Below are 26400 nucleotides of genomic sequence, written 5' to 3'. Positions count from 1 at the left end.
AGGGAAACATGGATATAATATTCAAACATGATTTAGTAACAATTACGCTAAAGAAACACAAAAAATCAACAGAAAATGTTATAAATTGATCCCTCAACCTAATAAAACAGATGCATAGTCCACAACAAAATTATTTTGATTGGTTATTTAAAATAAAACTTTGAGTTTAGAAAAAAATATAAATAAATATTACGCAATAACGTACATTTCTTAATAATTCTGCCGTATTATGAAGAAAGGCTGTAACTACATCGAAGTAAATTCTGAGGAAATTATCTTTTTGTCGAAAATGAAAATTTCAGATTGTCGTAGCTTTATGAACAAAGATACTTGTTTTGTAACACTTATACGTTTTTATTTCAAAATTATCTACGTTTTATTTTTTTTATTAATATTTTTTGCGAATACTCGGATTTTTTTTGTAGTTTTTCTCTTTAATTTTTGTCTTAAAAATTCGATATCGGTTTGATTTCGGAATACATTTAGTGAAAATGCGTCCATTTTTCTATGTATTTTTTTAAATAACGATTTGGACTTGGTTACAAGTATACAAATTCTATTTTTTTCTTGTTGATTTCAGATTTATACTTAACGTATTTTTTGCCAAATATGGTAATAACAACCTTTCTCCGTATGACAAAATTGTACTCTGCTCGCTTTTAAAAATAAAAACGAGATCTTTCGCGTTACAAATTATTAGAAAACATATCCAAACCATACACAAAAACTAAATACGTTACAAATGCATGCGGTTTTAAAAAATACCCTATAATACAGAATATTAGAGCAATAAAAAAATAGCAATTTAATACATGGTACCATTTACTCAATTTATATGATAGATTAGATTAGCCTAGAAAATGTTCAAGGATTTCGTAAAAAAAATAACTAAGTTCTGAATATCGGATTCAAGTGTATTTCTCAAACAAATTTAGTATTTACGCAGGTGCTTGTAATCAGCCAAATCAATTATTAATTCAGTTTTTACAAAATATACAGTATTTAAACAAATCTGAATAAAGTAATATATTATTGGATTATTTGAAACTGAGACGGAAATAAAACCTGCGTAGCATTATTTAAAAAAATAGTTTATAAGAATGATAATTTAGATATAGACTGCACGTACCTACACAGATATATTATCTTATACACGTAAGAGAATATAAGGATTTTAGTACTTTTCTTGCTTATTTATAAAGCATTAGTAAGAAATCAAATTAAGGAAATGATTTTTATGGAATCATACAATGGTATTCATACTTTGCATTTTATAAGTATTTCCATGTATAGGGTGGTTATGGATTACGAAGCTTTTGGTTATAATATTATCGCACCCCAAGTGTATACGCGCTTTACAGCCGAACCTTCGCTTGTTACAATACCAGCGAGATATTCCCGTTTGTGACGTTTTGTCCAGAAGGAAAAGATACCCATCGTTTTCAATAGAAAGTGCACCTCGCTTAGAGCGAACAAATCGAGCAACTGAAAATCAAATAAAACAAAACCGTAAGTAAAGAAATAAAATCATAATATACATAAAAACGAATGGGTACAAAGAAAACAAACATAGAAAACGAGAAATAAATATTACGTTTACATTAATTTGTGCATGAGTAAAACATCAGTTAGGCTGAAAGTGCCTACTGTGAAATGCGCCAAAACAAAAGTAGCGGTCGATGAATAAAAAATCACATTGTTACCTATTGTTTGCGAGTGAAATCTATAATTGGGTATAACATACCATCCTAATAAGTAAGGACTTGGTTATGATTGTGAATAATTAGGCGCAATTAAATTACATAATTATCAGAGCATAATAATAATAGGATGGGGAGGCACGTACAAGCCAATACGTAAACCTCTAGAGTCTGCTCAAAAATCGATCATTAAAATATTACAAGGCAGTTCTCAGAGCTGCTAAAGAAACGTCCTGTTACAAATCAACTCGGTCAAAGGATACTTACATAGACTAAGGACTATTCATGCAGAACAAATAAAGGTACCATATTTTACAGTATTTTACACCTTTTCAAATCAAGAAAAATACAGGATGCTACATGCACGATATATATTCAGAATCGTCGTTTAATAAATCACACCGCGTAAAGCATTTTTGTTATTTTTACACGATGAAAAAACGGCTCATTCTATTGAATTGTAGAGGAAATAGGCTAAGATTTTTTAATAGGCGACAGTTCATGGATAAACATTTATTTATTTAATACATTTAAATGCGTAATTTAGTTGAGCCTTCAATAAAATAAGTAGTTTTTTCGTCGTCCAGTAAAAAGATTTCGTTGTGTTGTTAGCTAAGCGATATGTTGTTCTGAAGCTACTTTTGCGAACAAATTAAGTTACAATAAAGAAGTTCAGTGGTTTTTTTTATTTGTTAGTGGAATATTAAACTAAACCATATACAGCCTGTAACTGGAAGGGTGGATTATCGGTGGTAGAGCGATGGGGGACCTCAATGGCTATCAATGAAATCACAATGTATGTTCAGCGGTATTAAGTCGTTTAAAAGTTATTCGAATTTCTAAGAAATTTCAGTAAAAATCCGATTTTAGGCTGGATGTCTTAAGTGTAGCCAAACTATTAAGTCTTCGATCGTATATTTTTTTTCAAGTAGCTCAATAGTAAGTTATCTTACAATACAGTTTTGAGTCGTTATTTGATTTAATTCCAAATAAAAAATTATCTTTACAAAAAATTCTGAAAACTTAATTTTCAACTAACTTTTAAGGACTCTAAAAAAATTTTTTACACAAAAATTTTCTACACCCTATTTTAAAAACTACTCTTATTTATGGAAAAGTAACCCTAATAATTCCATTTCGCGAGTGTTACGGAATCATGTTAAAATGTGAACTTGGAATGTACAAGTGGTAAAATAAATATTTTTTTCTGTGCATCAAAGACGTACTTAAAAGTTAGCTAGCTAGCTTATTTTGGTTAGACTGCGCAACGATACTAATACCCGTATGCAGAGACAAACCTTAAGGTGAGGAAAGTACATTCTATTGTTAAATTTGGAGAAATAAAACTTATACTTTGTATTTTGATACACTCACTTTGAGTTTCATACAAGAGAGTGTATCAAAAAACACAAGTGAGTGTATCAAAAAACAAAGTATAAGTTTTATTTCTCCAAATTTAATTCAAAATGACACACAAAGTTATTGCAGAAAATATTAAAAAAACATTCTATTGTCTTCACCTTTGGGTTATTCTCTGCATTTGGAATTAGAATGTACTTTCCTCACCTTAAGTTTTGTCTCCGCATAAGGGTATTAGTATCGTTGCGTAGTCTAACCAAAATAAGCTAGCTAACTTTTTGAGTACGTCTTTGATGCACAGAAAAAATATTGATTTTTACCACTTGTTCAATTCAAGTTTACTTTTTAACACTATGCCTTAACACTAGCCAAATGGAATTTTCAGGATAACTTTTCCATAAATAAGAGTAGTTTTTAAAACAGGTTGTAGAAAAAAAATTTTTTTGAGATATTATAAAAGAGTTGGTTGAAAAATTAAGTTTGCATATTTTTTGTAAAGATATTTTTTTATTTGGAATTAAATCAAATAACAACTCAAAACTCTATTGTAGGATAAAAAGCCTACTATTGAGCTACTCACAAAAAAATGGCCGGGAGATATTCTAGAGACAAAATAATTTTGTAGAATTTTTTTTAATCTTCTCACTAAACGAGCATTATTTTTCGATGGTTACCTTAGTAAAAATATTTACCTTTTTACCTCTTACCACACAGAAAATATTCAAAAAACAAAAAATAAATTGAAATCGTTTTCTTTTATTTATTTTTTATTTTTAATAAATTATCTTTATTTCGTTAACAAATGACAATGTGTACATTTACTTACGGTTAGAAAAGTATGCAATGATTTATCGTATTTCCAGTTTTCTACTCTTCGGCCGACAAGGAGTCAACATTAAATACTGATTTGGTTAGGTATGCCCTCGGGTGTGTGACCTTATGAATGGACTAACATGTTACATAAATAAATATATAGCTAATCAGGATTTACAAGGAGATGGTGAAATACCCCCTTAATAAATAAACTTGATATTTTATTGTTACTTGTTACAATAAATCTCTTATCATTGGGAGGTCTTCACATACTGTTTAATATTAAATATAACTGATAAAATGGATTGTGTTATTCGGGCAAACCAATTTTCAAATCTCTCTCTCTCTCTCGTCTGCAATACTCCTCTACACATTTTTAGTTCATGTTTTTTTTAATACGTTTTAAAATATAAATAATATATTATAAGTACATAGGAATAATAAAATAAATTATATATTTGTAGTATTGTGTAGTGTTTAAACCTTTTATAGGACACATAGAACAAAGTGGTACATAAACATACCACCAGAATTGAGGTGTTTATTTTCTAATTCTTCATATTAATAATAAGTCTTATGTCGTAATAACATACACCAGTAGACCAGTCTTCCACTCAGTTTTTTAAAATTCAATACGTTCACTGTCTTAAAAAAGAAAACCATTTATTTTATTAAATTTGCAAGACGTAAATCGACACAAAATACATGTCCAATAAAGGATTAAAACTGTGGGAAAAGAATTAAGAATAGTCCAGAAACCGGATTCGCGCATCAAACAGAAGGCGATTAAACTACTCTTAAAAGAGTAGTTGTACGTTTTGACCCATTATTTTCTTTGTAGACGTCGCTCAGTACGCAACTCCCGATTTGAATTCAACTTTGCCGTGTTGTGTTGTTTCAAAGTATATAAATACTGCTGGGATCTTAAAAAACATGGTAGAATCACATTTCATGTGCAAGTAGCAAATGCATGTGTAAGTAGCAAATGCATTACTTAAAAACTGAATTATTTTTCCATCTGTCAGATTGTCGAAGAAAACAAAATGGACGTTAGGGTTGCCAAGGTAGTATTTTTTTTTTACCCTACTTTGCTCATCTAATGAGAGAACTAATAAAAATTGGATCTCGGATTAAACAACGCCGTGGTGGACATTTGACCGACATTATCTTTAAAACATCAAATATTATTTAACATGACATACGAATATCCGTTTTTAAAGTTCATTAATTAATTATTGCATGACCCTTTACTTATATACTCTGTTGTGTCAATCAATGTTTCCGCATGTACAATAAAATTTTATAGAAATTAAGAAATTGCTTTTTTTTCAATATCTTACATTTGTGTAATTATTATATTTTTCGCGATCTGGAAAGTGGGACAAACTGGGGGTTTTTTTGGACACAGTCCGATGTATTCAAATATGATTCTACGATCCTTCTGGACTATTCTTAATTTTATGACTGTGGGTTACTGTTTTAAAATGTTGTAAATTTCTCTCTTTATATGTTTTTTATGTGCTGTGTATTCTCACATGTAAAAAAATAAGTAAATTGTAATGTGTCCTCGACACGGGTTACCCCAGTGAGGACACATTTTATTGTTTGTTTAATATTGTATACAATACAAAATAATTAATAAATAAATACACAATATTTATATTTGTGACAGTTATGATAGACATTACACATCGCAATTAAATTAGACTATATTTTCAGAGTACTCTACTGCTTGATGGCTGTTTTAACAATACAAATATTTTAAATACATGCCTGTAAAATAATCCCTTGAAGCCGTAATTTATTAAAAGGTGCAAGCATTACTCTTTTTTATTGTTTAATACTTTGCCCAAAAATGTTGATAAAAAAGTTTTCGAAAAAGAAATCTAAACTTGACAGAAGAGCATATTAACAAACAAGTTTTTAAAATGTATTTACTTACATGCGAACACTGTACTGTTCGGCAAATGCGTTTTGATAGAAATCATTAATGCAATGGTTATTCTCCCGAAAATAAATATAAAATAATAGTCTTGAAATTCTTTAATTTAAATAAAAACAATAAGCAGGTTTTTTTTATTTCTTTTTCATACTGACGACACTGTATATACATTTATAATTATTATAATATTATTTTTGTACAAAAGTTATAAGTCTATTTTGGTAAAAAGTCATATATGTATCAAAACATAACTATTTTACTGGTTTAGGACAATTTAAACAAAACCTTAATATAGATTTTAGGAACTTAACAAAAAGTCTTTGGCACAATACAAAATATAATACAATATATTTAGGAGAATTATTTCCGATTAAGAATTTTCTCCTAAACTTAAAAAATAATCCATGATTGCGGCCGTTCGTTTTTTTCAAAATAGGCAAAACACGTTGCTCAAAAAAAAGGTTTAAATAACCAACCCATTTTGACGAAGGCTTTACAATCACACCGCCCTGTTTTACACGGTGGATACGTTCAACGCAATACCGTGTAAAAAAAGTATACTAAAAAAAGAACGATAAAAGATAGGTTTCCTTGTATAATAATCAATTCGGTTTTTGAAAAATAAATTGTTTACTATTTTTATTGCACCTTAATTTTATTTACAAATATAACATGACAACAAAATACTTTTTCACTAAGTATATAATATATATATTTTTCACTAAGAATATCAAACAATAGACGTACATTTGAATGTACTTGTGCAAAAACCAGCCAGCCCACAATTTTGAATCAATGAGATTTTGGTGTTATCAGGTACAGTCAAGTCAATTCTATGTTCCGCTAAAAACAGCCAGACCGCATTCACACAAAATACTGTAATTATCACCTTCCGAAAAAGTGTCGATCACAAAAACGGCATTTCTCAATTTGAAGAAAACACCCACAGCATTAGGTCAATCTCGCGGTACTTAAATCATTAAAACTGGTCAAATACATCATAAGATTCTTGTTTGTAAAACAAAAAACTGATGCATTCATTGTTTATCAATTTTTCAAAGTCAGAAACATTCCAACTGTTGTATAGATTTGATTATTCACTCTTTTCACTATTATCTCAGTTTTCTATGGCTGGCGGCTTTCTGCATAACTACGTTCATTTATACCCGGCATTGAATTAAGTACATCGGGCTTAAGAAAGTGACTGCCGCTGCCGGCCTAATCGGCTAACTTCGGCTTTGAAGAGCGCCGACGTTGTCATTCGTCCACGTTACAGATACTGGACTCGTGCGACAGATACGACGCTCTACAAGTTGCCAGTCTCTTTCTTAAGCCCGATGCACTGAAGCCGTTTACGCACATCACTTAATTTAAAAAATAATAATTTAAACGAATAACCCGCTAATCCTCTATTTAGAGGCTTGTCAGCGGGTGGGATGGAGGGTATATGGAAGGGGGTAATGAAAAATACACCACAACACCAGACTAATTGAGAAAATAATATTTCTTGAATTTTTCTGTTGCAACTAGCGGGAATCAAACCCCCAACGCCAGTTTCACAGTTGGCCGTCTAACCAACTGCACCACGGCGCCTGCCTGAGACCAGAGCCTGTGTAATATTTCCATTCAAATTATAACCAATAATAATACTTTACTAAATTATATTACTATTAAGCATTGTTAAATTAACGTCCAAAAATATTTATGAATTTAATTTTTGTACCGTGTTATTTCGAAACCGTGCAAAGAGGTTTCGGTGTATTTCATTCATTCGTTATTCCCTTTCTGCACCTAATGGTGCATAGGGCGCTGCATTGGTTCACCAATCGCAGCGCATCTTGGTCATGATAAGTACTACGCTTCAGGTGCCAGTCCAGGGACTATGAAATTTAAATATTTCGTGTCAACCATGCCGGGAATCGAACCTGAGATTTCTCGCATGGCAGGAAAACGCGCTGACCACTACACCGTGAGGCGGTCAATCCGGTGTATACACCTTAACCTTAACTTCATTTTTTCGCGAGTCAACTAGCACTGTTAGTAAGTGGGTACTAAAAAAAATATGCTATAATAATAATAAATAACAATATAATATATTTCATCACACATCAAAGACTAGAAAGTTTAGTAATCATGCAATACATTTTTTTAAGTATGCAGATTTATCAACATTTAAAAAAAAACAAACATATTTGCGTTCTTTTGATTTACCCAAACATTTCGATTTCGGGGGCATTTAATCAAGTTGTAAATAACTCACTGTTAGAAAACGAAAACGAAGTTGCGGTAGAACGGGATTCGAGCCACGGACCTTTGATCAGCGATTTTGTGTCACTAACCACGAGACCATAACCAAATTCGTGTATGTTAAAATGAATTTTCAAGAGTTTTCTTGGTGGAAATACGTTTTGCTTATTACAATTCTTACATATTTTTAAAACTGACTTAACACACTAGTTAAACAATAATATGACGGTATCAGAACTTAGAAATCACCATTGAAGGAGTTTTGAAAAACTTTGAAAAAAGAATTGTGAGATTTCAAATTATGCTTCACCAACTCAATGGAGAAAGCTAAGTTTGCGGTGTCAAAACGTATAATTGAAATCTGTTTTTGCAAGATTTAAAGACGGTTTTGAATTACGCTATTATTTAGGTAGGTAGGTTTTTATGTATTGTTTATTTTGGCATCAATAACTAATTTTCCGTTTTTGGTTTCTAAGTTTGCTTCTAATACTGTCATATAAAGTAAACCGATGAAATTATCTGCTCCAACTAAATAAATCAAATAAAATATTTGGCACGCCAGTTAAACAACAATACATTGTTAGAGTTTGAAATTGACGGACTAAAATTCGCATGAGAGAAGAAAATCACATAAATTAGTTTTTTTGGTCTAGGACCTCTGAAATAATAATAATTTATGATTGTGCAATAAAGAAATTGTATATAAATCAGTAAAAATATATTTATTAGAATTTTTGGATGACCTTAAATCCTTTTGAACTGTGTTTTTACCTTAATTTTGCTGTTAGTAAAAACCAATAGGGATACATCACGTTTTTTTTAACATTTTTAAGGAATAAAGGTCTATAAAATAATGTCCAGTAAAAAAATTTTTTTTGTTACTTATTAGTAGCATAAAAAATATTTAAAAATTTTGAATTTTGAATTCCCGCAAAAACGGCCATTCCATTGGCCACGCCTCTAATACGTAACGATTCATGTTTATTTGTTCCTGACCATTCAAATTTGTTTAGAACATATCAAGGCCAAACATGTCACGTTTTTCTAGTGACGTATTTTAAAAAAATCAATTTTAAATATATGTAAGAAAACATTTCTCCGCAATATCCATATTAATTTTGAAAATACAATAAATTTTTAGAAATCCATTTTTTTATATTTTTATCGGTATTCGTAGTATGTGATATTTCCATGTCGTAGATATATAGACGAGTATATCGTGAGAATGCTGCAAAATATCGATAATCCTAGAATTGAAAAAAAAATTGGTCTACAGACACAAGTAGTAAAAAATATTCACCTAAAAAGACTAGAAATAGACCAAAAATGTAGGTCTATGAAATGGAAATACAGATAACGTTGTCGTACCTCTATTGGCGTTTTAATATTTAAATAAATAACATAAACAGTCTGGTTCCTAAACACGAAATAATTTTGGTATATTTCCACAGTATGACACACACACTACATTATTACGCAGGTTATTTTGAATACTCGTATTTAGTAATTCCAGAACAGAGCTTGGCGTGGAAAGATCTTGGCATTCTGGTGTTTAGCAGATTGCGTGTGGCGTATTAGAATATGAACCTTGGAGACCATCTGGCTTCTGCAGAGCTTGCAGCAGACCCTCCTATTATTGCCACTGACCCTCTGGATCCAGTCTTTAAACCGTTCGTCTTTGAACCAGTCGTCGCGGATTTTTTGCGTGCTTTGGTAGCGCCAACGACGGAAAACTGGAAGATTAAATTATGGCAGATTTAGATTATTACATGCATCTTGTCATAGTACACTAATTACAGGTTAAGCGTCGTAAAACAAAATGCGTGACAAGTGAAGAAAAGTGTTCCCAACGGATTGCGGTTATTATATCAAATTCTCACCTCGGGGGCAATATTTCTTCCTAATCATTTTTGCATCCTCTTTTCCGTTGATGTAAAGTATTATTTACTAAACCAGATTAGGACAACTTAAAATAATTTATTTTGCGTAGTGCTATACCTAAATACTTCCATTTAAGCGGCATTTCGAACTAGCTGTAAATAATTTGAATGCTAAAAAAGTGGGAATAAAATTGTGATACAGGGAAGTTCGAACTTTGGAAAAGTGTCGGTGAGTCTGATTATACAGCGTGTATGGTAAATCCTGTTGCATCCAAAACCACAATGATCGGTGTGAGCAAGGTGACATATTAGCATATTTACCTTTCCCTTGCTGTCCCAATAACATCCGCGCGTTACGGTGCTGTATAGTCATTACACATGCAAAAAATTAGAAATTTTAAATCGGAAAAATGTAATATTCATATGCAATTGAAGTCAATTATTTATGGTTGAAGTCAAAAGTGATAATATTTTAATCTAATTGCTCAAAACATGAAAAATCACCCCCGACTAAAGTTGGAGACCTATTAACTGGCGTCTGGGAGTAGTATCAGAAACTTTGCTGTTTTTTTTGCGCATGTGACGCTTGATGTTGTTTATCTCGCTCCCGAATATACCTGTATTATCGAAAGTGAAACGTAGTGAGAAAATTATATATGAGGATTACTCTTTTACTGCATACTCCGCAACATTCGACACACTAGTAAACTTTCTATTGTAGTGGTGATTTACCTCCGATTTTTGGTGAAATGCCCATTCTGTTCCCAATGAGCATTAGTTATTTCATAACGAAATATTTTAACCGATTCGTAAATGTATAACGGAGGAATACCGAAAATCTTGACCCTTAATTTATTGTATTTCTGGAGATATTTAAGTTATTAGATGCAATTATTTCATTGCTATGTAGTTATCCTTTATTTTTTTAATACTCTGTTTTACCCCTTATGTATTTTGTAAAAAAAAACAAAAAATAAAATAAATAAACTAAATTTTTATTTAAACAATGACGATTTTTCCGCAAACGTTTATTTCAGTTTACAAAGATTTAAAGTCATCAGAAATAAAATTAACCAAGCTATTTTCATGCATAGAATAATATAATTATTTTTTAAAACAATTGTTTTTAAAAATTTTGTCAAAGGTATTTTTTTTTTAATTTTATAAAAACAGCAGATATCTTAGTAATTTATTTAAAATATCATGATAATATTACTTTTTAAGGGAAATGGGCAAGACCTTTATTATGTCAATCTTTGGTTCCGTAAGTTCATTTATTTATTTATTTATTTGACAATTTATATACATATAAGGGCGGGCATATTGCCTTGAGGCAATTTCTTCCTACCTACCCAAACCGTTTAGTTTGAGAAAATTATAAATACATGGACATATTGAATCTTACAATTTTATACAAAAATTTTAAACAAAGATTAACAAAATAAAAATATATTTTTAAAAATTAACACTATAAATATGAAGAGAGGAGAGGGCATGGGAAGGAAAGAAGAAGGATATAAGAACAATTGAAATATTTAGATAGTGACATTTCAATCTTGACTTTAATGTAAATAAAGAAGGGGCGTCTCAAACACTAGTGGGTAGATTATTCCACAATCGAGCAGCTACTACTGTGAAAGAGGAGGCAACACAATTAAAGCTATGACAGGATATTAAAAGGGTTCTCTCGTTACTAGAACGAAGAGATAGTCCGTGTTGTGAAAGAGGTTGGATGAGCTCTCTCAGATGAACAGACGAAGTGGGATTATTAAAAATATTGTGAAGAAGTGATAGAATGTGAATGTTTCGTCTATGCCTGATACTGAGCCAGTTTAGTTGCTTGCGATACTCAGTTATGTGGTCAAATTTGCGAAGATCAAAGATATAACGAATACAAATATTCTGCAATCGTTCTAACTTATCAAGTAATTCAGAGTTAGCATCTGGATAACATACATCCGCATAGTCAAGGAGTGGAAGAAGTAAGCTCTGGACTAATGTTTGCTAAACATTAATTGGTGAGAAATTCTGTAATCTTTTAAGTGAATGCAAACAGCTTTAAAGTTTACGACTAACTTCGTTAACCTGATCGTGCCACCCTAAATGCTTATGAATGATAATACCTAAGTTCATTCGTATCTCATTATATTCATCCCACTCTAACGCAATCAAAATGTTTCGCTTTCATTCCCACTATATACAATACGAACGAACTTGCGAAATGAAGGATTGACATAATAAGCCCAGTACCTAAATCCGAATTCGAGATCAATTTATGTTTCCTATTTCTATTCTTTGAAATAACTAAATGCGCACAATTTAAACTTTTGAATTATATGTACATCCCCCGGACATTGCGCGAGCTTCTATCTGGTATACGGCCGGATAGTAAAATTAGGCCGAGTAGGCCGGATAGTTACCGAATATACGTTACATCTACAAAATACGCGACAAAATATTAGTACATTATATTATAACAGTATGCAGTGATGCAAAGAATCATAAAGCTATAATAAATAAAATACATTATTATTATTTAAATTACCCGCTATGTTCATATTCTAATGATTCTGATCGAATAAAAATCAAAACACCTTAAGCGAAATTTTATTGCGATGTTGATATTTATTATTATTTTAGGACACTTTCAATACCGTCATTCCCTTTCCGCACCTGATGGTGCATAGGGCACTGCATCGGTACACCAATTGCGGTGTATCTTGATCATTTTTGTTGCACGGAGGAAAGATGATCAGTCTTACGCTTCATGTACCAGTCTATGGACTGTGAAATATTCAAGTGTAAAAACACCTTTGTAATAAGTATTTCATGTCAACCATGCCGAGAATCGAACATGAGACCTCTGAATGGCAGGCAAACGCGCTGACCACTCCACCATGAGACCGAAAAATCAATATGCAAATTCAATATACTGAAACAAAAAATAATGGCCAAAAATATCAAAATAAACAATATATTTTGTACGCCCAAATCTTCGCGTACTGGATTTCACCCCCTAGAAATATTATGAAGATTGACAATTAGGCATTTAAAAAAAGATAAAGATCACAGAAGGGAATATAGACATGTGACATTAAATTTATAATGGCCACATAAACCGAACAAAGGCCACGTAAAAAAAAAAATTTAAAAAATGTGATTTTTTTTTAAATAGGCCCATACCCTGTAAATTCCTCGACTTCCATATTCAAAATCTAAATAAATTTTTTTATATCAAATATATCACAATGAAATAACTTTGTTATTTTTAATTTACTAACTAACTAGTTTCGGCAAAATACTGTGCCTTCTTCAGAGCTAATTACAAGTTAACATAATATAACATTTACACAGTGAGGGAAGAGTGGGTGTGGCTAAAAGAGAAGAGAGGGGGTAGAAACTAGGGGTTTATGCGTGAGGAACATATTCAAAATAGGACTATTACTTACATTTATTTACAATATTTTGAGTTTGTCCAAATTTTTGTAGACAAGGACTGGATTCAACTCCCCGGGGAGCTGTTTATATTAACATATTACAACAGAGATGAAGAACATTTATAACTTTATATTATAAATTAACTTCACAAACACCAACAGATAAAAGAATTGAAGGAATATAGATGTTCAAATATAGGCTGAATGGTGAATGTTACACAGTGTGTAAAGTGGCCACTTAAACCAGCCATTGACAGATCATAAGCCCTGTAGATGCCTTGACTTCTACATTACCTTATCTTAAATGTTCTTCATCTCTGTTGTAATATGTTATTACATTTATTTGATACACATAAACCCACTCTATCCTCACTGTGTAAATTTAATATAATGTTAGTTTGTAATTAACCCTGAAGAAGGCATAATGTTTTTCCGAAAGTAGTTGGTTAATAAATTATAATAAATAAAGTGGTGCATACAAAAAAAGTTATTTCATTGCAATATATTGGATAATAATGTTCCACAAAGTTAGTGCTTAAAATATTCTCTATCTCTGTTGAAAAACCTATTAAGACATATCACAAAAATAAACTGATGGAAGAATAGGGAATTCTCACATGCTACGAATACCGATAAAAATATATAAAATGGGTTGCTAATAATAAATTGTATTTTCAAAATCAATATGGATATTGTAGAGAAATGAACTCATATATATTTTTTTTTAAGTACGTCACTAGAAAAATACGACATGTTTGGCCTTGATAGTTGTGACGTCAAGATTCATGACAATTTTCAAAACAAATTTGAATGGTCTGGAACAAATAAACATGAATCGTGACGTATTAGGTTTTTTTACCGTTTTTGCGGAATTCGAAATTGCAAATTCAAAAACATTTTTTATGCTACTAATAAGTAACAGGCAACTAATTTTTTTTCTGGACAGTATTTCATAGACCTTTATTACTTTAAAAATGTAAATAAATAAAAAGTTATATTTCCCTATGGTGAATGTTACAACAGTGTGTAACATAATTACTTAAAATCATACGATGAAAGGTCATTAGACTGTTAAAAACTTACTTAATAAATAAAAAAAAAACCCTGTAAATGCCTGTGTCTGAACATTGCACAATATGCGAGACCGACCAACAGAGGGCGCTGTAAAAACATCATAAAAAAAGGACACGAGAGAGACCGTTCTTTTTTCCACGCCGACAGCCTTCGAACTAATAAGTGACGTTTAATATCTAAAGCTATCGATTGTAAATTCAGTGAAAAGTAAATATCATGTAAGTTATCCTAATCGAGTATCATTTCATAGTCTCAGGGAAGCTGAAAGCATCTCCACTTTTCGAGCGAAATGCTATTATATTAGGGATAGAAATAATTTATTTGTGTACTACGTAAATTTTTAGATATATTTAAATGTGGTGTATTTAGTTAAATTATTAATTAATCATAGTTTTATAACAGTAAGTAAATTTTAGGTCATCTGTAAATTTACCATCATATATAAATTAAATAAATTTTTATAATAATAACAATCATCATCAAATTTTTCATAAATTAAATCGGAATGTGATCTAACACCGAATCATATCCTGACAGTGGTGACCCCGTATTTTTAAATACGCATCTTTGATCAATTCCATAATTTCAGTTCAATATTTCCTTCCCAAAAACGTTTTTCACCTTAAACTCATTAGGGGGTTAAATCCAGTACTTTTTTATATGGATATATTTAGACCCACTCATAATACTGTTAAATACTTAGAGTATATAAATCTGTATATACTCTAAGGTCAAATACTTAAAAGTCGAAAATATGCCGAGTAATTATGGTGACGTAATAGCGTATGAGTTTTCTTTCAATTTCGGGGGACATTTTTGGAGTTTTATAAACTTTCCGTTGGCAGACCGAAAATATTTTGGCGCTTCATGGGTATGCTCATTCTTCAGAGCCACAACGACATCATTTTTGGTAAACGCGGAAGCCAGGCATCTTAATCTTGAGTATGAAGAGCACCTCCATCTTGTTTTCTGTCCCCTCATGGGAGGGTGCTCGTAGAAAGTGAACCCGTGGCACATAAGCAGCGCTTTGCCGATAGGTCGCTCGATATACTCCGCGGCTAAATATTCTGTAATAATAGACATTTAATTAAATATCGTCGATGGAAATTTTAAATGGTGCCGGGTCAATTGTTCGCGAGAAGAAAATGAACGACGAAAATCAATCATATTTCGTAACACACAGGGGGGGGGAGTGGACTTAATTTTTTGAAATTGTCGCGGTGTCGTAAGGTGAGCTCAGTGGAAGGAGCTGGATGTGAAGTTTATGTCCTAACCTATTTCATTCGCAAAAAATATTTGTTCGACGGAGCATTGAGCTTTTGCCGTAGAGGTCTGTGAGCACAACATCCGTAGATCGATGACACACACACGCGCCGAATGATTTTCTAGAAATTTAGAGCGTCGACCGAACTTTTACTGGGCATTTTGTTACATTAAATTGTGTTAGACCGACATTATTGCACACAAGACGTTAACATAATAACAAATCCAGTGCAACGTTCTGGAGTACGTTAACTTCATACCCGCCATAAAGAGGTCAAGAACAAAAAAAACACGACCTATACAAGGACCACAGAGCATAACATCAGTCAGTCAGTTAGTTCAATTAGGTTATCGCCGTTACTCTCGCGATTCACAACTAAGTTCGGTGTTTTATCAAACATCAACGTCGTTTCATCTGTTCAAATCTAACTGGGGAAGGAACTCTACCCCCGCATCAACCAGCAAAATTCTACAAGTCTAAAATACCTACAATACGTCTTTCTTTCGAAATTCACCGTATTCCCGAGGATGACCGTTACAACAGGTGATTCAAAACGTTCTCGCAGCCGTAGAAAACACTTTTATCTCGCGTATTTTGTATGCAAACACACGAGATAAAAGTGTTTTCTACGGCCGCGAGAGCGGTTCAGAATATCACCGCTGAAATGTCAAACGATTTCATTTTTGTGATTCATGTTGCGACTTTCTAAACACACACATAAACATGCAGTTACGTACCTACTCTTGGCTGGCGGGACGTTCTTTCGTTGATTTTTTTACGATTATTGCATTTGCACCCATCCAACTGCTTTTTTGCTCAAGAACTGATGAAACTTGAAAAAACCCTGGCACAGCCTCCTTTTATTGATGTTTTACAGTATTGATTCGTCCAAACCCAACACAAGAATTTAATACCATGGAGTTCGGACAAGTGTACTCATAATTTAATTGGAGACTTTGGAAATAAATTAAACATCAGAAGTAGTTAGTTCAGACCTTACCCAACAACCCCGACGCCGACGCACTATTCCTCACTGACTGACATGCGCCCTCCCCCGATTGAACCCCAGTAATTATTTACTGTGGGGTTATCTTAAATTCCTGGTTTGCAACGATTGTCAACGGACCATGAAAGAACTACCACACTCCCCCCTGTATTGATGGTTAATATGTTAGAACAAATATTGCACAACGAAAATTTGTATTTATAAGTAAATAAAGAAAAAAACAATTTTTAAAAATTTTATTTAAGTAATATGATTATTATAATTTGTAAATGCATGTAACCGATGTTATCATGTTTTGATAAAAGGGCCTGATGAAGAAAAAAAATCTTCTACTTAACAATTTACACGTGGTCCCTTGCAGCATTTTAAATTTCCGCCGATTACTGTTTTTTTCTTCTAAAAAGAAAACGTAAGGACAGATACATTTAGTATACAACTTACTTATAAAAACCAATTTTAAACCGGGTTTTGCTCTCATCGTAGTGTCTCGAACTCACGGAACAGAAGTTTGAGGTTCGAACTACAGCCTACCACAACATGATTCCCATTCATTAACAGCGATTTAACAACTCGTTAAAAATGTGCCCATAAATATGGACAAATCAAGAAATCAGTTGTTTGGACATGCGGAGCGAAAGTGGGGCATAAGAAAGGCTGAAAAAGATTTACGATACCACGTTGATGAGGAAGACCGAGAAAGACATAGAATTATTGAATCAAATAAATACTTGAAGATGAACATGACAAAAGTCGGAATAATAGGCCTGCAAGCATGATATTACATATATGGCGCTCAGTTTTCTATGCCTACCCCTACTAGCCCCAGGGCGAAACAACGGCACAATAGGTGGTTTGTTTGCTTAAGAAAAAAAAATCATAAACAATAGCTGGGATAATTTTAAAGTAGGTGTAAAATGCGTAGGTGACCAAAATCAAAGAGTGACAGTGATCCTACAAACGGTGCCTACAACTTACAAAATATTCGGTTACGTAGACATCCAACAATGTTCGAGAAATATTTTTGATCTCTACTCCAATGTCACAATTTCTATTATGTATATGCAAAAGATTTTTACTGTTTATACATATATTCAAATAAAAAGAAAATAACTGAGCAATAGGCATTGCATATTTAATATACCTGAGACAATTCATTTTAACCTATTTCATACATACATACATACAAAAATCAACATTATATTTAGAAAAACAATGAAAACAAATACATTATAATATTATGGAATGATTCTTATAAGATAACATTTATTTAAATGACTAGATTTTTGTCAAGTTTCCCTAATGGACACAATGAAATATACATAACTAAGTTTTTTTTATTTCACAAATAGACTAAAAGCTACTTGAACAAAGCACTTAACATTTATAAAATACAAAATTAATTTATTCAAACCAATTTTGTATGGCGTATGTTTATTATGGTTGTGTTATTACTACAAAAATAGCAACCACAGAAGTTTTAAGAGTTAATATAAAATATTCATATATTATTTTTATACATAGAGATCTTGATTTAGTAAATAATTTAAATGTGTATTTATTTTGTACAAAATTACTAAGATACGCAGACCGGTTTCAGAACAAGACCTTCTTTTGTCAAGACTAAAACATAAACTAAGACTAAATATTTAAAAGCTTGCACCGAATAACAAGTCCCTAAATCTACATCTCTCGGAATAGGAATAAGGGGTGGGTATTGGGTATTGGATTGGAGCAGTTAGCAGTTGTATTTTAGGTACTGATAATTTAGTTTAAATCATTGGTAAGATTTAAAACATTTAAGTTCAGTTTTTTTTAATAAACGTCCAGAGCTGTGTCCTTCGGAAGATTTAGACAGATGATATTCACAGCCATTATGGCTAGACCGATAGAAGAAACATGTATCAAAAACTCACTCACTAAGAGAAAAATATACGCACTACTTACTCAACAAAACTTAGCCTTGAATTTTGTTTCTAAATGCGGGCATCAGTTCGGGGAGTCTCGCTAGCAGATCTAGAAACCGTCATAACAAGAAAATGTGCGTCCTACCAGTAGGTCGCAAAGTCCTCGAGGTGGACTCTGGACGTACCATCAGTCTGAAGTCTTAACGAAGGAGCGGTTGTGTTCCGAAACCAGTGAGCATATTAAATTTATTTTAGTGATTTTACACAAAATAAATTTGTAGTTCAATTATTAAATGTAAAAAATCACAATGTTAGTGCGTCAAATATTAATTCTTATTTTATTGTAAACTATGCACCAAAAAGAATAAATTTTAATTGGTAAGTAAATTTTATACACCTCCCTGTTACTCACCACACTCTATCAAATAATATAATTAATTACAGAACTTTGTGTGTTTATTGATAATTTTAATAAAAATATCTTCGGTAATCAATAAATAGGCAATAAAATCCAAGAACTTAAATTTTCTTTTAATTTTAGTTCACACAGTTGATTTACACGCAAGTATAACGATGCGCCTATAAATCTACATTTATTTGCTAAGTATGTTATATTATTCCCAAATAAAAGGAATGTGACTAATGGAAAAATCCATTACAAATATAATTCCCTTGTGCTTACACATGTGTACTATCATTACAAAATTCAAGTAAATTTTATGTTCATAACATGTCAAATTTATTGCATATTATCTTTCATTACATCTAGAAAGTTGTCTCAAAATAAAGGCTTCATCAAAAAATTTGAGATGGTTAAAAATACTACCTTCAAAAAGGTATAATAGAATCATTGCGATTGATAACCCTATATTATTTATATGTCATACTCGGTAGCCTAACGAGCTGACCACTACACAACGTTCAACACCAAGTTGAATGAGAAAATACATTTTGAGGAGTTTTAACATTGAAATATTGCATTGTTCCTAGACTAGCATTTGAAAGGTAAGACTGATCATCTCGCCCTCATGTAACAATAGATCAAGCTACACTGTTACTAGTTCTGTATTGGTACACAGAATCCTATGCACTATTCGATGAAGTTAAAGCTGGGAAAAAAGTAAAATTTACACTATACCTATAGAATTTTTAATGCCTTGAATTTTATTTACGCAAAAAAATGCTTATTGACAGATTTACTGGGGAAAATGAAGAAAACAGTGGAAAGGGCATAAAAAAAATATTCCAGTTCGCATCGGTAGCATCAATTACTAATGATTTCTAAACAGACACCGAGTATTTTTTTTCATTTAATGTCATAATTATTAAGGATTTTTATTGGAATAAATAAACCTACTTAAAATAAATAAGGGGTATTTGGGTGGGATTTCAATGAGAATACGCTTAACTGCGATAAGAAACATGAATCATCTGTAGATTATTGATTCTTTATAGAAGACTACGTAGAAATACACTGCAAGTTCTCATTTCTTGACCAGTTTTTTTTTTCTAGCGTGTCGCCGAGTTAAAGATCATTTTTGCATTATATAGTCTATGGAGGGCGTAACCGAGATCACTTGGGAGTACTTGGGAACGGGGGGAACGTGAGAGTGATTATCTTGAACTGCGAGGATTGAATCGTGGACCGTATGGACGTAGGCAGTACATGTTCTTCTTGTGCACCGCCAACGAACTTTCTGAATTTCTGGATGCATTTTCTCAGCGTAGAATGTGTACCCATTTAGTTTTAAGTGACGCCGACCACGGTTGGATATCACAAATTCAACTGAAACAGAAGGAAGAAATTACAGTAATGTTCACAAACAGTAAAAAAAAAACATCTATTGAAGTATCAATATGAATAAAAAATAATGACTTTTTGATAGGAATGTCATATCCTTTAGTTCCCACATCCCCACTAATAGGAGGTTAAAACATTAATCAACGAAAGAAATGTTCAGGGTCATCGATCAATCTTGAAGTTATTGCCTATCTATAAATATATTCTTTCCATATAACATATCGATTTGAATTTTAAGTGTCCATTTTTTTCTCTTTTATTGATTCAGGTGGTTCTTTTAGTAAAATTATAAATAAATAATAATATTAATATCACATATGTACATGTATAACTCAAGAAATTAAAAGAATATTGATAATCTGGGGACCAGAGAGTGAGAGACGAAGGTGTGTTGCTGTCTATGGCCGCAGTGCCCAATGGACCTATATTTGGGCACGTAACACGTCACTCGCCCTTCTCGCCACCAGTATTCAAATTCACTCTAAAATATTCTTTGTGTAATCTTTGTATTTTCGTGTGTAATAAACCAAAAACAGTAAGTAACATAAATTATTTTATTTATTTATTCCTTGAGGTTAAATCCGTCAAATCCATTAAATCCATTCAATCATATGTTTTACATGAACTAACAAATAGCTACTATCAAGTAGAGTATAATAATAATAATACCAATACAATAATATTTCATGAACAATAGAAGATATTCTCAAGAACAAAAAATAAAGAAACTGTTAAGTATGATAAACTTACTTATAACTTACCAATACACTGCTCTACTTAAAACTTACCAATACACTTTTTGTAATAAAATTGTGTTAAAGGTCCTATCAAAATCATTTGATATAAAAATATACTGATCACAGTTTTTGATTACAGAAATAAAATACGAGTAAACTTAAATCCACAAAATTGAATTAACCGGGGACCGAATGTCCATTTTTTCAATAATAATTAATGATTGTGTCTGTGGTTAGTTCTAACTATAATAGCATTATCTACAAATAAACTCGCCCTACATTTAAAATTCCTATGATTACAAACCCAGCGAGTTAAAAGCCCAGAGTTAGTCTGAAATGTAAATCGATAAGTTCCAATAGCAATAGCTTTCCTACCTCTACGGGTTGTTACAAAAGTAGCTGTCTGTCCTAAAAACAAAATAAATTTTAAAACATCGCACTGCACTTTTCTAACAAACAATAATGAAAACAGAATGTCAACATCAAAAATAAATTACATACTTCAGTATCTACTTAACTACATAAAAGAATACTGGTCAGTCAAATACAATTATATTAAAATACAGTTCCATGGTACCGTTTATTCATTACTTTTTCAAGCGCATTCTAGTAATTAAACATTGAATCAAAAATATTGGAAAATTGAGTAAAAATAGGTATACAATAGCTTATTTATACATAAATAGGTGGTAAATCTAAACAGTTAACTGTCGTGTAAGTTATTTTAGAAGTCATGTTGTACTTTTTAATATAATTATGAAAATAAAATTACATTTTTAAAATCAACATACAGAAGCCAAAAACAAGTTCTTTTTCATATTATTTTCATTGGCCCTTTTCTATTAAAATATCAATAATCTTTATTCAGTATATTTAGCACGCCATAGGTATGAAAATAATCAGTAAACACAAACAATAATTATTAACAAAAGGAATAAATGTTGCTTTATTTCAATATAAAAGAATATAACATAATATTTTACAAGCACTGAGAAATTCTTGATAATCCATTGTTGTTTTTGCGGATATGATAAGTTATGCATTTCCAAATCATCCTTCTATAGTATAAATTACATATCCCGTTCCAAATAGAAATTCAACTGCAATCAGATAAGATTTAAAAAAAGACAGGCTGGTTCATAAATATAATATTAGAATATTAAACATAACATATATTACCTCAATGAAATAGAAAATACATAATTCACTTAAATCTGCTAAACACACCCTTACCATTTAATCTAACAGATAAATCATACCAAACATTAAAAATAACATTAAATATTAATATTAATTGAGCATACTTCATATAATTAATACTAATAAATAAAAGCCCACATAAATTAAGTAACATTTATTTCCAAACATGTGTCTAAAAAAATTGATTTCAATTTAAATAACATGTAAACTAAGTAAATAATATTGGTAATTGAATAAAAACATTGAACATATTTTTTCATACAAGGAAATAGACCTGCAAAAGAATTAATAATTCAATTTCTTATCATTTTAAGATGAGTATTTATTTATTTATTAAACAAATTGAGAGATAAAATCATTACTGAACGAAGCATTAATTAAATATGCTTATCACAAAAAACAAAAACATACTCCAGGATTTTAAAATAAATTATGGGAAGTGTTGGTAGTCATTTCTGGGGGAAAATATACTTGCTCATCTCGGTAAAAAAGATGCCTGACCAGTTATCAGAAGAAATAATGTTCGAATCCTAGAGCACGCAGTAGTTTTTTCAACAGAATTCACATTGAACATTTTAATGCCATTTGTTTGTCAATTTTGCCGAATGACAGATATAAATTAATTGAGACATGGTTAATGTCCTTAAAATGCATTACTCATTTTATATATGTCTGGCATATGCAATAATACAGTATATTTTTTTCTTGCTTCCTTAAGTGAATAGATGTAACATTTTTTAAAATGATAAATTCTACAAACAAATATTTAAAGTTGTTCAGTTATTAAAATAGGTTAAGCCCAACGATATTTCTATCAAAGAGATAAGTATTTATGGTAATGAAGTCAGAATAATTCAAAAATATATTATGTAGAGCCTGCCTTCAACCAAACAAATCACTCTATTTCAGAAACAAGCAAGTTGTTTGAAGTATTTACAATAAGTAATTATCAAAATAATCCTTTAAATTCATACTTTGATGCTTCAAATCTTCAATTTTCAGATTCAAATGAAATAAAAAGTTAGGGTGCTTTAAATTAAAGAGTAAATGAGTTAATTATATTCTCTAGTTAGCTCCCAACCATCATATTTATTATAAATCGAATTGCTCCCAATCATGGTAAGAAAAAAAAAATTACACCTAATATTTGGTAAAAATAACAAATTACTTACATCCAATAATTGTTTGAATAATAAATTAGTATCTTATAATTAAAAATAATAAATTACTCCTCATAAATATTAATAATAACAAATTAGCTGCTAACAATTTAAAAATCAAAAACAACTAAGTACGCTTGATTAAAAACGAATAAAAATTATTTAAATCTACTTCAATATGTCTTTCGATGAGCAAAAAAGCACAAAAATAATTATTACAACATTGCACCTGAGCAATGCACCACAAACTATGTAACAAACTTTGCATGTGACAATAATATTATTAATTATATCCCCGCTTGCATTTGGAATGTTCCAGTGAAAAATTATAAAATCGGTTTCAATCATGAATGAGATACCTAGATTATCAAAGCTCCAATATGTTCTGTTTATTAAATACTGTTTTTTTATTGAAATATATGAGTACAGATAAGATAATGATGCACAAAAATAAATATTACTAGTAAATCTAAAAACCCCACCAAGCCTCTCATTATCACACAAATGATAGTCAATTCCGTGCTATAAGTACCATGCATAAGTACATAAACCACAAAATTAATAACCACATTAGTTTTGGTAGCCCCTTTTATGTTTCATAAACTACTATCCCTAATTACCTTGAAAAACAATATTTCACATCCACCCTGGAATCAAACTCAGGGCCTCAAGCATAGTAGGCAAATGGGCAGACCAATACACTACGAAGATCACTTTTCTCTACTCAATTTCCTTTCTCAGGATTTTTATCTGATTGAAACCATGAAGTCGAAAGCACTCAACAAGGTTCCTGGTTCAAGTTTACACACATAATTGTATTCTAATCTTTTTTTCTTGAATTTAAGGCTATTTTTAACTGGTTTTTAAAAGCTAGAAAATTTAAGAAATTTTTGAATATTACATTCTTGGTTTAGCCTTTTATTATTAATTACTAACAATGATTTTTGTTCAGCTGTAAACAAAAAGCATAATATAATTTCCAGGAATATTTACGGCTAATAGATGTTTTTTAAAGTTCATACATTTTTTTTACATAGGACCTTTTTAAAAGATATACCCTCAAAGGTGCTTACAATAATTAATCCCTTCATATTCAGAACCAGGTTAGTCGGTGTAAATGAGAGACTTGAGCATGTCAAAACATAACACAAAAATTCCTACACAAATTCTATAAATTTCTAGGCCGAGTGATTGGCAGACACACAAGAGAGACTCAGTAAATGTCACAGAAGACTAAGATTCGATGGTGATTATAAATAATTTGAAGATTTATTACAAATGTATCAATTTAAGCTAAGATAGGAGGTAACTTATTTGGAAGAAGATACACATGTTTGTTTTGGGGGCATTTGGGGGGTTTCGTTTGGCATTAGATTTTAAAGCAAATGAAAGGTAATATAATATTGCTCACCGTTAGTTAAAACCGTGAATTAAAAAATAATCCATGTTAAAATAACATTGAATATCACAGTACACAACAAACACTATTCAATTTTAGATACACAGTAAGCTGATAACAAACAACACTACATATTTTTCTTTTTATGGCATTATTTATTTTTTTTAAACATATCAGTATAGAAGTAAGATTTATATATCAATTGGCACTATTGCTTACATGAGTTAATTTTGTCTAAGATATAAGATTAAAAATCTAAAATATTATGGTAAAAGTTGGGTTATAAAAAATTGCGTACGAAAATATTATTATTAAGGGAACACTGCACTAAAATCGTATGGCAAACACTGATCCATAGCAAGATTAATATTTATGAATGCCCTATGAACTGAAAGTTATAATAAATAATCCAAATATAATAATAAATAAATGACAATCGCACTGACATTAGACGCCATCACAGTTTTTTCATAGACTATATTTATTTAATATAGTATGGAACCTCTGTTTCGTAGTTGTCTATGTCTGATGAAACTGCATGTGTTTGTTTATTTTACTGAAAAAGAAAATCGCTTGTTTGTAATAATTACGCATTATGATTCGAGAAACGTATTTAAGTAATAATAAATAAGAGATATTTTGTCGATTATATTCACTCTGTGAGTACTCAAATCACGTGAATAAGTTACAATTCCAAGTAAATATTACTTTGATAGACTACATAATAATAATTGTCTTCAAAGTGCTCATTGTAATTGACCAATATTGGATAGGACAGACAATGTCAAATACTTAGGAGTTATTATTGATATAAATTCATAGTGGAAACAGCAGATTGAAAATGTTACTAATAAACTTAAGAGATTAACGTATATATTCAAAACAATTCGAAATATAATTAATGTACAGGAACTTTTAAAGATTTATTTTGCATTGCGCCAATCAATTTTGGAGTACGGTATAATCGGTTGGGGTGGTACGAGTCACACATTTTTAAATAGTGTATTTATAGCACAAAAATCCATCATTAAAATCATACTCAGAGTCCCGAAATAGACATCTACGGAAGAAATATTCCATAAATCACAATTTATGACACCAAAACAATTATACGCTAAAACAATTCTTACGTATAGATTCAAAAACTACTCTTACTCAAATGAAAGACATAACCCCCACAATACATCACATACAAATAATATAATCACTTGATCCTCAACACATAAACAACTTAAACAAATACAAACTAATACCACTTTCAGACAAAGGGATTTTGAGTATTATTCAATTAAAATCTATAACCTACTTCCACTATCTATTAAAGCAATTAGTAATGAGAAAATGTTTAAAAAGGCTATAAAAAAATGGATAGTGGAGCTAGGTAGAAGTAAAATGGATTGTCTCATTCGCCCATACCAATGCTGAATCAACTGCTCCACAACTGAATAGCTTATGTTAGGTTTTTGTTATTTTCATT

At 31.0% G+C, this 26400-nt stretch overlaps 1 long non-coding RNA gene across 1 annotated transcript in view; it reads right to left on the bottom strand.

Moving 5' to 3' along the window:
- Positions 1 to 25400, bottom strand: part of LOC148277389 (uncharacterized) — a 42599-nt gene extending 17199 nt beyond the window's left edge. The window contains exon 1 of the long non-coding RNA XR_015823492.1: positions 24936 to 25400. This is a non-coding gene — a long non-coding RNA (uncharacterized LOC148277389). The remainder of the gene's footprint in view (positions 1 to 24935) is intronic.
- Between the last annotated feature and the right edge of the window lie 1000 nt (positions 25401 to 26400).

The sequence above is a fragment of the Micrasema longulum genome, unplaced genomic scaffold (genome assembly GCF_059751315.1).
Source record: "Micrasema longulum isolate JH-2025_06_02 unplaced genomic scaffold, ASM5975131v1 h1tg001039l, whole genome shotgun sequence".
Taxonomy (NCBI): Eukaryota; Metazoa; Arthropoda; class Insecta; order Trichoptera; family Brachycentridae; genus Micrasema; species Micrasema longulum.
Note: the sequence above shows the minus strand (reverse complement) of the source record. Positions and strands in the feature narration are given on the sequence as shown.